Source organism: Wyeomyia smithii, chromosome 3 (genome assembly GCF_029784165.1).
Source record: "Wyeomyia smithii strain HCP4-BCI-WySm-NY-G18 chromosome 3, ASM2978416v1, whole genome shotgun sequence".
NCBI lineage: Eukaryota > Metazoa > Arthropoda > Insecta > Diptera > Culicidae > Wyeomyia > Wyeomyia smithii.
The window spans coordinates 195,647,472-195,660,683 of NC_073696.1; the positions used below are offsets into that span (position 1 = coordinate 195,647,472).

At 41.9% G+C, this 13,212-nt stretch overlaps 1 protein-coding gene across 1 annotated transcript in view; it reads right to left on the minus strand.

The window, feature by feature from the left end:
* LOC129732634 (odorant receptor coreceptor) overlaps positions 1 to 13,212 on the minus strand; it is a 44,579-nt gene that overhangs the window by 28,952 nt on the left and 2,415 nt on the right. The gene's annotated exons all lie outside the window — the stretch shown is intronic.

Below are 13,212 nucleotides of genomic sequence, written 5' to 3' on the forward strand. Positions count from 1 at the left end.
CCTGTCACCTTGTTCCAGTCGGCTCATTATCGAGAACCATTCTCACCGGGCTTTCGTCCGGCATCCTTACGACATGCTCAGCCCACCGTGATCTCCACTCATTGTATCTCCCAGCAGCTTATGCAACTTGTGGTTTATCCGCCTCCATCACGCACGCCGTGTCAGAATCGGCATATTGTGCAATTTTAATGCACCCCGAATTTTTCTTCATCAAAATTTAGCCTAGGGTCTAAGCTCTCAAATGAAAGTGGTTTTGAAATGTTCTATCTGGGAAAATCTGAATAATATGAGTTTGAATTTTTTTCAATGTTTTGACTATTTTTGCCCATTTATTGAAACGATTAACATAGAGTATGGTAACGAAATAAACAATGTGTGAGTGTGTATGTGTGCGTGTGTGTATGTGTGCGTGTGTGTATGTGTGCCTGTGTGTATGTGTACGTGTGTGTATGTGTATATGTGAGAGTGTGTGTGTGAGAGAGAGAGAGAAAATACAAAAAGAGCACTCGTTCGCCAAAATTTGCATAAATTGTTTTACTCCAGCAGGACGTGGAAAAGTGCATAACTAGAGTACACAGTAATAAGACCTTTTAATGCTGGGTGGGGGTTCTCAACATTATCAGGTCTCGAAGGCCATTCGAAACAAGTCAACATATGATCAATCGATGATAAGTTTTATTAATTTGAGAGAAAAAACCTATCCGTACACGGACAAGTTTAAGGTATAATCAATTATTGCGTTCGTAAGAAAAACTTTTTGTGCTTAAGCATGCCCACTTTGGTTTGCTACGGAAGTTTTGGGCAACTTAATTGTATATCTAAAACCCTATTTTGAAAATATCGGTCATCTTGATTTTATTTTGAAATCACTTTCTGTTTTTAGAATGATTTTTTTTTCAGTGTAAGATCTCAAATTCAATTTCGTTGATATTTTTCTAGAAAAGCTCAGACACTTTCTGAAAGTTTTCACAGTTGCTTAGGATAGTAAGGCCTATATATTCACAACGTTTCATTGAGTTTTGAGAGGGCGCTTCCAACTTCTGGTTGCAAAAGAAGGACTTGGACGATGTTCGAAACAGACCATTGGAACTATTCGCTGCGATTTTTGCTAAAAAATGGATGAATCAATAAGTTCCTGAAATGCATGAAAGATATCAGCAGTACATGTATCATGAACATTTTTCCTACCGATAAAGGTCATACTGTACAAACTAGAACACGATACTTCCCCCTTCCACCCCCTCTCTCTTTCTCTCTGTCACACACATACAAACTCAAAAAAACATTGTTCGTATCGTTACCATACCATATGTTACAATGTACCTAGTGCCTTTATACACGGGCAAAAATGATGGATAAATTAAAAAAAATTCAAACTCATTTTATTCAAGTTTTCCCCGATAGAATATTTTAAAACCACTTTCATTTGAAAGCTAAGACCCTAAACTAATATTTGGTTTAGAAAAATCCGAGGTGCATTGAAGTTGCATAATATACCGATTCTGACACGGCATGCCACGATTCATCTTCTATCTGCACTTCACCGCAGATGGCACGCAGCGCTTCGTTCGAAGACCCCAAGGGAGCTCCGTCACCTTGCTTCAGACCATCTAACGTCACAAACGCGACCGAAAATTCACCCACTGTCCTGACGCATGATGTGAAACCGTCGAACGTCGCACGTAACAGTTTAGTTAGATTTGTTGGGAAACCATGTTCTAGCATTATTTGCCAAAGCTAGTTGCGTTTCACTATGTCGTACGCCGCCTTAAAGTCAATAAACAGATGATGCGTCTGCAAGTTGTGTTCTCAAAACTTGTCGAGAATCTGTCTCAAGGTAAACATCCGTTGTACATCGCCCCACTCGAAAACCGCATTAGTATTCTCCAACGAAGGCTTCCTGCAACGGCCTCAGTCGCTGGAACAGGATGCGGGAGAAAATTTTGTAAACGGAATTGAGAAGGGTTATGCCTCGACAATTACTACAATCGAGTCTATGTCCCTTCTTATAGAAAAGCATTTGAGACCTTCCAACTAGTCCGTAGGTAGTTGTTCCTACACAGCCACTCGCTCCCGACTTTGGAAAGTTCGGTCGTTAAGCCGTCCTTCTCAGCGGCTTTGTGGTTCTTTAGCTCTTTGCAAGCATTATGCACCACGTCCAATGTTGGTGGGTCTACAGCTTGTCCGTCCTCCCAAATTTCTATCTTGTTCCCCTCGACGACTCTCCTATCTTCCTCACCGTTCAACACCATTTTAAAATGTTGCTTTCAACGCCTGGCCACCTGCGATTTATCGGTAATCAGGTTCCTCTCCCTGTCATTACACATGACAGGTGCTGGCACGGTCTGGTTCCTAATTCCGTTGATCGTTCTATAGAAGCTCCACGTGTTCCAATCTTTGTCCTTTTTGCGGTCGGATCAACCGCCCGGAATCCACGTTCCAAAGCTCCAAGTGCCCAGTTTTCAATCGTTGTCCTTTTTTGTTTGCCTAGGTCTATACCGATTGTTCCGATTTGTATCATTCTCTGGAATGTTCGTAGTATGTTTATTTCAGCATGCTGCCTTACTTGTGCTGCTATGCAAGGTCTCGCGACGGGGCTGCCGTCTTGGGTGTAGCTGGCGAGACACCGCATTTCATAGTTCGCCCGTCCGCTCCGGATCAGTCGCTGTTTGAGCCGCCCCTAACCTGGGGATCAGACGCTCAGGCAAGCTACTCTCCAAGGAGAACAGTTCCCCCTTCCCTGTCAGCATACGACCATGTTTCCACCGGTTCACCGATCTTCCCTTGGTTGCTCGTATCCCAGTCGGTACCACGTGGAGGTAGTGATAGGAGTTGCTGTGAAATATGCACAATAGACCACTGGGGTCTATTTTATGCAACTAGTATGGGTGTACTGCTGGTACGCATTTGCCCAGCCGTTTACCAACCACATTAGACACTTCGTGCAAAATTACCTAACCTCACTTCCGTAGGTACTTACTTCGTGGATAACCCAAAATGACATGTTTATCATTTCATTTAGAACAACTCGGAAAAGCACAACCTTTTCTCTCCTTTTCAAAACACTTTTCCCAACTGTTACCTTCTAGGATTATATCCACAACCGTGAAACATCACGATTAAAATTTCATTATAAAATAATATAATAATTCGTATTTGCAAATTACGCCCATTTAAATAACTAGCCAAGCATAACTACAACAGATAACCAAGAAAAACGAGGTACATTCAGTTTATAAGTTAGCTGGCAAGATGCTCCCGGGTTGGTACCACCAAATTGTTTCAAGAAAGTTATTACAAGTAAGTAAGCTAGAAGCTAACTTGGTTCTATATCAACCTTTGAAATATCCATATGCATCCAAATTGTATTTGGCCATTCTAGGCTATATTCCTTAAACCATAACTCGCAATCTTAGATATACAAATCCCTCCTCTAGGCATCATCTCGGTTTTGGGATAATCCCCATTGGGCAATTTGACCACTTAAGGCTGCTTTACAGACACCGGAGAAGGATTCCATGACATCTGCAATTAATTTCCGGCTTCTGAGCCTCATTGCAATACCGTGAATATCCATATTGGATGATATTCGGTTACGTTTACGGTTCGGAAATCGTAAGGAGCCAGCCGGATTCACCCGGACGCCGGATTCACCCGTTTCAGCATCTACAGTATCTTGGTACTATTGGACAACAATTAGAGCACCAAAAGAAAACCCGGCTCATGACGGCAGACTACCCTGAGCGATAGGATGCTGAGGAGGAAGACCAAGGTGCAACCGACCAAAAAGTGAAAAAGTATTGAGGTGTAATTTGCGTAACAATCTTTCACAGTGTATAAACTGATACCTTTCCAATGAGATCTCCCGTGCCTCTCACAGAAACCAATTTTGTTTCTCACTCTATATCATTACTTTGGATAGTAAAGACGCGTTTATAGTATTCAACGAGTTCTTCGTTTTATTCCGAAACGTCCGGTTATTCCTGGGTTGCCTTGTTAGGTTCTGGACCCAGAGTCGGTTCCGGATTGCGCGAAAAAGTAAAAGTTTCGATTCAATTGAAAACGCGGAGTGATATCTGGCTTACCTTCAGAATGGCGGAATCCGCACATGAAGAGATTCGCAGAGTCGCCATCTTTGATAACCAAAACTTCGTCTCGTGGAAATTTCGCATGACGTCCTTGTTTGAAGAACATGACTTGGTCAAGTGTATTGAGAGCGAAATCGACGACGTAGAGAAGTTTAAAGTGCTTGTGACGGACACGGAGGCTGTGAAGAAGGAAAAAGCGAAAAATATCGCGGAACGACAGAAGAAAAATAAGAAATGTAAATCCTTCATAGTGTACCGTATTCACGATGACCAGCTAGAGTTGCTTCAAGGGAAAAGCACTCCGAAACAGATGTGGGATACGTTAGTTCGAATCTACGAGAGAAAAAGTGTTGCCAAGCAGTCAAATCGCGAGCTTTTCGAGCTGCGCCACTCTAGTGGTACGTTGCAGGATTACTTTGTGAAGTACGACCGACTCATTCGTTTGTTCCAAAATGCTGGTGGACAAATTGATGATATTGACGTCGTGTGCCGTTTGCTTTTGTCTTTGGATGCTGAGTACGACACGGTTGTTACATCGATCGATAGTCAGCCCGAAGAGCAAAGCACGATGGAGTTCGTAAAGTGTAGACTTCTCGATGAAGAGATCAAGAGGAAGTCGGTCACAGTGAGTGAAACACATGGAGAGCAGAACGATTCTGCCGCGTTCAGTGGTAATGGTAATACCGCACGCAACCCGAAACTGAAAAAGAAGAAAGTGTTTAAATGCTTCGGTTGCCAGAAAGAGGGGCATAGAATTGCGAACTGCCCCGAGTTAGAGAAAAAAAAGAGAACAGTAAAGTCGTCGGCTTTTAGTGCAGCGCAGAGTGGTGATGGTGTGTTGTTCTTGATGGAGAATGGCAAGCGAGAACCACCGATGAATCGTGTGCAGTGGTTCGTCGACTCGGGTGCCACCGAGCACCCAAGTATGATGACAGTTCTACAAGGTATGCTACATTTTTGTCTATCCACGCACACAAACAAATCTCGTTATGAAAACTTTTGCGTTTTGTATGGAATTCAGAACATTTTTGGAAATTTCTCGTTTTATGTTGTTTTATATCTGATTTTTTTTTTGGTTGGAAAGTGAATCTCCAGTTGAAACACACTAGAAATTGATATTAATTGAGATTAAATGTGAAAGATTGCGACAATATGTCGAAATAAAATATATAAAAATGCTATATTTCTAATAGTTGGAGCATAATCTTAGTCATTGTCATAGCTCATGACTTTTGTTACTGTATGAAACATAAGCGACTCTATTTAGAAGCGCCATTAGAGTACAAAAAAAACGAAAAGTGCAAAAAGGTTACAGGCAAATTGATGAAAAACAGCATATTTTACCTAAACCGCAGCATGTTTATGTATTCCCCACAATTAAAACATGTTTCAACATAATTTCTATAACTTTTCAGGAAAGTATGTTTTATAAGTTTAGTTTAAAATGCAAAATCATTTCAAATTTCATACAAAATTGGAAAAAGTTCATAACGATCACTAATACTAATGCATCGACGTGAATAGCATACCTTGTAGAACTGTCATCATACTTGGACCGAGCACATATGCAATGACAAAAGCTTGTTTTCGAAGCTTTCGCTCTTGGAGAGACCTATAAAAATAGCCGTAGCGAAGAACGGTGAATGGGTGACCTCCAAGTACATCGGAGACGTGCCTTTTCTGTCAGTAGTCGGAGAAAAAGTGGTCAAATAAACAGTGAGCCAAGCATTGTTCATTCCGGAGGCAAGGTGCAATTTGTTTTCGATAAGCAAAATTGAGTCTGCCGGTATGAAAGTGATTTTCGCGAATGGTCGAATTGAAATTCTTCGAGGATCGACGGTGGTAGCCATCGGCGAAAGGCGAAATAAACTGTATGAGCTGAATTTCTTCTCGCGTCCGGGTAGTAGTGAAATGTTGTGTTTTTCGGGACAAATAAGCAAGGCTTACGAACTATGGCATCGTCGGTATGGCCATTTGGGAGAACGAAATCTGTCGTCGCTAATCAAGAGCGAAATTGTGAAGGGTATTTCGTTGAAGCACAGCGATGAAGCGACAGTGATCTGTTAACTGTGTGTCTGCGAAACAAACAAGAAATCCGTTTGCGCTGCGTGAAGAGCGTCGTGCGAGCCGTGTACTGGAGATTGTTCATTCGAACGTCTGTGGTCCGGTGACGCCTACTGGTTGGAACAATGTACGTTACTTTGTTAGTTTTGTAGACGACTGGTCGCGATTTACGATGGTTTTCTTGATCTGGTCGAAAGACGAAGTGGTGGATTGTTTTAAGCTTTATGAGGCACAAGTGACGGCTAAGTTCGGAGTTAAAATCTCGCGCTTTCGCTCGGACAATGGCGGCGAATATTCGTACAAAGAAATGCGTTCGTTCTGTGCAAATAAGGGCATAAAAATGGAGTTTACGGTGCCCTACAGTCCCGAACAGAATGGGATCTGTGAACGTATGAACAGAACTCTTGTTGAAAAGGCGCGTTCCATGTTGTACGATTTTGCTGTCGATCGTGTGTTTTGGGGGGAAGCGATACAAACCGCAACGTTTTGGACGAACAGAAGCCCATGTAGTGTTCTTGATTCAAATGTGACACCATATGAAGTGTGAGAAGGCAAGAAACCTGACGTTTCCAAGCTACGCGTTCTTGGGTCGCTCGCTTACTGCCACATCCCAAAAGAACACCGAAAGAAACTTGATGAGAAGACATGGTAAGGAATGTTGGTCGGATATTGTGCAAATAGATATCGTGTGTGGAACCCCAATAGGCGGCAAAACGTTGCAGTGCGTGACATCATGGTCGACGAGAACGCGAAATTCTCCGACGCTAGTGCAAAAGAAGAAAAGGTTCCAAAAGTGAGCGTCTGGGATTACGCTGAAGATAAAAGTGGACTCAATGACAATATGGACGATGATCAAGAGATCGAAGAAGATTCAGAACACAACAATAATCCAACAAATGATTCAGTTGTGTAAAGTGATTTTGAAATACGCGCTTCTCGAAATAAGCGAGTACCGGCATGGCATGCAGATTATGATATGACCTTCGCTGGAGTTGCGTTCGGTGCCATGGACTACGTGAATAATTTGCCGGATACTATTGCTGAATTAAGAACCCGAGCTGACTGGCCGAAATGGAAGGTGGCCATACATGAGGAGCTGGATTCGTTGCAGGCGATAACATGTAAGTGGATATTTCGTATGAAGCCTGGTGATGACGCACAGCCGTACCGCTTCAAAGCAAGAGCCGGGGATTCTGCCGAAAGAAAGGGTTTGATTTCACGGTTATATTTACCCGTTGCTAAATACCTTGCGCGTCCTACTAGCGGTGGCCAACCAGGAACGTATGCCGGTCCAACAAATGGATGTGCGGACGGCGTTCCTTAATGGAGAAATTTCCGAGAGCATATTCATGACTCAGCCGGAGGGTATGCGCCAAGAACCCGGTTTAGTCTGCAAGTTAAATAAGTCTCTTTATGGCCTCAAACAGGCATCCAAGACATGGAATAACAAATTTCATGGCTTTGTGACGAAATTAGAATTTCGACGATCGAAGAGCGATCAATGCTTATATCTACGTGGCACTAGCAAAGAGAAAGTTTTCTTACTTCTTTATGTAGACGATATTCTTGTCATTGGGCTTGACTTATGCGAGACAGAAGTGGTCAAAAGGAGTCTGGCCAAGGGTTTCGATATGACAGAAGGCGGAGAAATTTCAAGTTTCCTTGGAATGAAAGTTGAACGGGGCCTGCAACATCGAACGATGAAAATAAGTCAACGTAGGTACCTGGAAGCTTTACTCGATTGTTTCAATATGGCCGATTGCAAGGCAAGCTCTGTACCGATCGAATGTCGCTTTCGCTTGGAGAAGGGCATCGAGGAAAACCGTACGAAAAAGCCCTACAGAGAACTAATAGGTCGTCTCATGTATGGATCCCTTACCACTCGTCCGGACCTGTCGGCTGCAGTAAATTATTACAGCCAGTTTCAGTCCTGCTCTAGAGAAGAGCATTGGACCCATCTAAAACGCGTTTTGCGCTACATCAAGGGTACACTCGATCTAGGCCTTCAATACACGGGCAAAGATGACCCACAGTTGAGAACTGCCTTCTGTGACGCCCACTGGGCGAACGATATCAATGACAGACGGTCAATCACCGGATATCTTTTCAAGGTGTTTTACTGCACAGTGATTTGGACAACCAGGAAACAACGTGCAGTATCTTTATCCTCAACTGAAGCCGAATTGTGTGCTCTCTGCGATGCCACCTGTGACGGTGTATGGCTTATGCGTTTACTTGAGGACATTGGCTACAAGATCGAGGAGCCAGTGCCGTATCATGAGGACAATCAGTCCACAATAAAAATCATCGAAGGACCTCGTGATCGAAGCAGACTCAAACACATCGATATCAAAAATTGCTTCATAAAAAGTTTGGTTGAGCAAGGAAATGTTGTGCTGAAGTACATACCAACTGAAAATCAGGAAGCTGGCATCCTTACTAAAGGGTTGGCGGCTGGTCAATTTCAACGACTTCGAGCTGCCATAGGATTGCGAGATTCCGTTAATTAAGGAGGGGTATTGAGGTGTAATTAACGTAACAATCTTTCACAGTGTTTATACTGATACCTTTCCAATGAGTTCTCCCGTGCCTCTCACGGAAACAATTTTTGTTTCTCACTCTATATCATTACTTTGGATAGTAACGACGGGTTTATAATATTCAACGAGTTCTTCATTTTATTCCGAAACGTTCGGTTGTTCCTAGGTTGCCTTGTTAAAAAGTACCTGGCAAAACATGGACATACATGGGCACACATGTCAGGAAGCGGTAGTCCCGTCCACAGGAGCTGAATAAGATGATCAAGACAATTTTCCCGGCGACTCGTAAAGTGGCGGTGGTGATGGACGACGAGACCTATCTCCTCACCCTAAATGGCAACGACTGGTAAGGCACTTCGTATTTTACTCCAATATTTTTTTGGGATTCGCAAACCATATTATTCATCGACTACCTTAATTATGGAATGAAAAAAATAATAAAATAAAATTAAAACTTAAATTTAATAAATAAATTGGTCTCACGATAAAACGAAAAGTTACTCAAATCAATCTTAAACAAGGTTGATAAAATGTCGCTGGAAAAATCTCTCGGTAATCAAACCGAACGGGATATTTTCCTAAAATGCAATCTGCTAAGTTCCTACAAGTGAATCTCCACCACGCTAAAGGCGCATCGGCAGTCCTTAGTAGAAGATTCAAAAAGGAGGAGCTAGACATGGTTCTTATTCAAGAACCATGGTGCATTAAAGGTAAAATATTAGGGATTCAAATGAATTCTGGCAAACTATATTACGACGGTTCACAGAGTTCGCCAAGAGCTGCAGTTCTTGTGAACAAAGCATTAAAATGCTATCCTGTGACAGAATTTGTAAAACGAGATATTGTAGCGGTTATGGTTCAGGTGCCAACCACCAGGGGGAATACTGAGGTAATTGTTGCTTCGGCTTATTTTCCAGGTGAAATAAATGAGGCGCCTCCTCCTGAGATTGCTTCGTTTGTCAAATTTTGCAGAGACAATAATAGGGCATTCATCATAGACTGCGATGCCAACGCTCACCATACAGTTTGGGGGAGCAAGGGCGTCAATGGTCGTGGTGAGTGCCTATTGGAGTTTCTCTCGTCGAATAATATAGATATTTGCAATAAAGGTAACAAACCAACATTTGCAAACGCTATCAGAGGTGAAGTTTTGGATCTGACGCTATGCAGTCCAGCAATTTCGGAGAAAATTGCTAATTGGCATGTGTCGGATGAAACCTCACTATCTGATCACAAGCACATTTTGTTTGAATGGATTGGTGGGAAACCATCATCTGTTACTTACAGAGATCCTAAAAAACAGACTGGGATCAATATGCACAATATTTGCGAAATGATTTACCTTCAAATTGTAGCAGAATTGAAACAGTTTCAGAACTGGAATCTATGACAATTCAGCTAAATGAAATGGTGATAAATGCATACAATAATAGTTGTCCCGCCAAACAATCGTCATCAAATAGGGACGTGCCATGGTGGAACAAAAAGCTAGAAAGTCTTCGAAAAAATAGTCGAAAACTTTTTAATAAAGCAAAACGTACATCAGATTGGGCTCAATATAGAAGAGCCTTAACTGAATATAGCAATGAAATCCGGAAATCTAAAAGGAGGTCTTGGGTTCAAATGTGTGAATCTATAGAAAGAACTCCAGTTGTTTCCAGATTACAAAAGCCAAAGATCATACCGTTGAGCTTGGCAATCTAAAGCGTCACGACGGAATCTATACTAGTGGTCCTCGTGATACCTTAAATCTAATGATGGAAACGCCTTTTCCCGGTTCTATTGAAAAGACGGATTCAGCCATCTCTGATTCAGTTGAAATTTGTTCTACGCAGACTAGCTCTTGGTCTGCTGGAATGGAAAATACTGTATCAGATGTGGCGGATGAAATTTTTACGAGAACCAGGGTGGAAAGTGCTATGAGATCCTTTGAGCCTTTCAAGTCTGCAAGTGTAGATAGAATATTTCCAGCATTGCTTCAAAAAGGTGAAGCAATACTAATTCCTTCTCTCATTGAGATTTTCAAGGCCAGTTTAAGGTTGAATCATATTCCATCAAAATGGAGGGTATTAAGAGTAATCTTCATACCTAAAACTGGGAAGCGTGATAAGACGCATCCTAAATCATTCAGACCCATGAGTCTTTCTTCGGTTTTGTTGAAGACAATGGAAAAAGTGCTGAATGATTTCATTCATACATCTTACATGCAAACAAAACCACTGTCAAAGATCCAGTTTGCCTATCAAACTGGAAAATCTACTATAACAGCGCTTCATACGCTGGTCATGAAAATTGAAAAGTCACTTTCAGCTAAAGAAATTGCTCTGGGCTCTTTCTTGGATATTGAAGGTACTTTTGATAATGCGTCCTATTCTTCAATGTCTAGTGCAATAAAGAACAAAGGATTTCACACGAGCATTGTTAACTGGACTCATACCATGCTTGCAAAAAGAGAAATCACTTCTGAGTTGGGAGGTTCGTCTATTACGGTAAGGGCAACGAAAGGATGTCCGTAAGGAGGTGTTCTTTCGCCACTTATGTGGTGGTGAACGATCTTCTCAAAAGCTTAGAAGCAAAAGGTTTCGAAGTTGTGGGCTTTGCAGTTGACATAGTCATCTTGGTAAGAGGAAAGTTCGACAACATAGTTTCGGAAAGAATGCAGGAGGCTCTGGAGTATACCCAGTCTTGGTGTATAAAGGAGGATCTCAGCATTAATCCGACAAAAGCTGTAATCGTACCATTCACTAGAAAGAGGAAATTCAATCTGAAAACTCTCAAGCTTGGAAAAGTAGAAATTCCATTCAGTGAACAGGTTAAATACTTAGGAGTTATCCTTGATGCCAAGCTAAACTGGAATTCACATCTTGACTATGCAATCAACAAGGCGGTCAGTGCATTATGGTTGTGTTCCAGAACCGTTGGGAGAAAGTGGGGCTTGAGAACGAAAATGGTGATGCGGATATTCACATCTATCATACGTCCAAAACTGACCTACGCTGCGTTAGTGTGGTGGCCAAAAACCAAAGAGTCCACCGCTAGAACAAAGCTAGATAAAGTTCAACGACTTGCGTGCATTGCTATAACAGGAGCAATGAAAAGCACCCCGTCAAAAGCTCTTGATGCAATTCTTCATCTGCTGCCGTTGTACGAACACGTGCAACTAGAAGCAGAAAAGAACAAAAACTATCTAAAAAAAAAACAAAAAGAAAAAAAAACTAAAAAGAACAAAAACTATCTTGTCAGGTGATCTTGTGGGTCACCTGACTATACTGGACTTTTTCAAAAGAGGGCCAGTGATGAGTATGAATGGAGACTGGATGGCACCTCAGGATAACCATGATATTCCTTACAAGGTATGCGAAACGTCGCGTACAGACTGGGAAGTCGGAGTTCCTGATGTCCGTCCCGGTTCAACGATATTTTTCACAGATGGCTCAAAAATAGGTACCAAAACTGGTGCAGGAATCTTCGGCCCTGGAATTAATATTTCAGTGGCAATGGGACACTGGCCAACAGTGTTTCACGCAAAGATTTTTGCAATCATTGAATGTGCGAATGTGTGTCTGACTAGGAAATACAAACATGCAAATATTTGTATTTTCTCTGACAGTCAAGCAGCACTGAAAGCACTTGATGCTTATAAATGTACATCCGAGATTGTCTGGGAATGTATTCTCACATTGCGACAGCTATGTCTAACAAACTCAGTAAATTTGTATTGGGTTCCAGGACATTGTGGCATTGGTGGGAATGAAAAGGCAGACGAACTTGCAAAACAAGGATCTAACTCACAGTTTATCGACCCACAACTAAAAAAAGGGGGCCGAAAATGGAGCTTAAACGCTGGGAGGAACAAAAGGTGATAACCAATTGGTTGGATGTCAAAAAGTGTTCCCAATCTAAAAGATTTATCACACCAAACGAGAATCATTCGAAAAAGCTCCTAGAGCTCAACAAAAGAGCTCTTTGTACATACGTCGGCCTAGTAACGGGGCACTGTCCGAGTAGATATCATTTAAAGAACATTGGCCGGGTTCAGGATGATATCTGTCGTTTTTGTAATGTGGAAAGCGAGACATCGGAACATCTGCTGTGCAGTTGTGGTGCATTATTTAAACGCAGATCAAGGTTTCTTGGCAGTGGCTGTTTACAGCCCAAAGAGATTTGGTCTTTGAATCCTGGGAAGGTGATTGGCTTCATAAACCATATTTCACCTGACTGGGAGCGTGTCGGTGCAGGTACCTGATCACTCAACAATAGTGGTCATTGTATTTTGCAAGGGGACACGTATAGCAATTGACTGGGATATATTACAAATGTTCACATCAATGGACAACGTAATTCTAATTCCCTAACAAAAAAAAAATATATGGTACAGTAATCAACAAACAATAGTATTGTACATTATTAGATCGATTGAAGGTTTTCAACAAGACAACGCACCCACTCATGCTGCTTGCGATACAACCGAAAATTTGAATGAGCTGCGCTATAAACTTGTTAGCCACCATCTATATTTG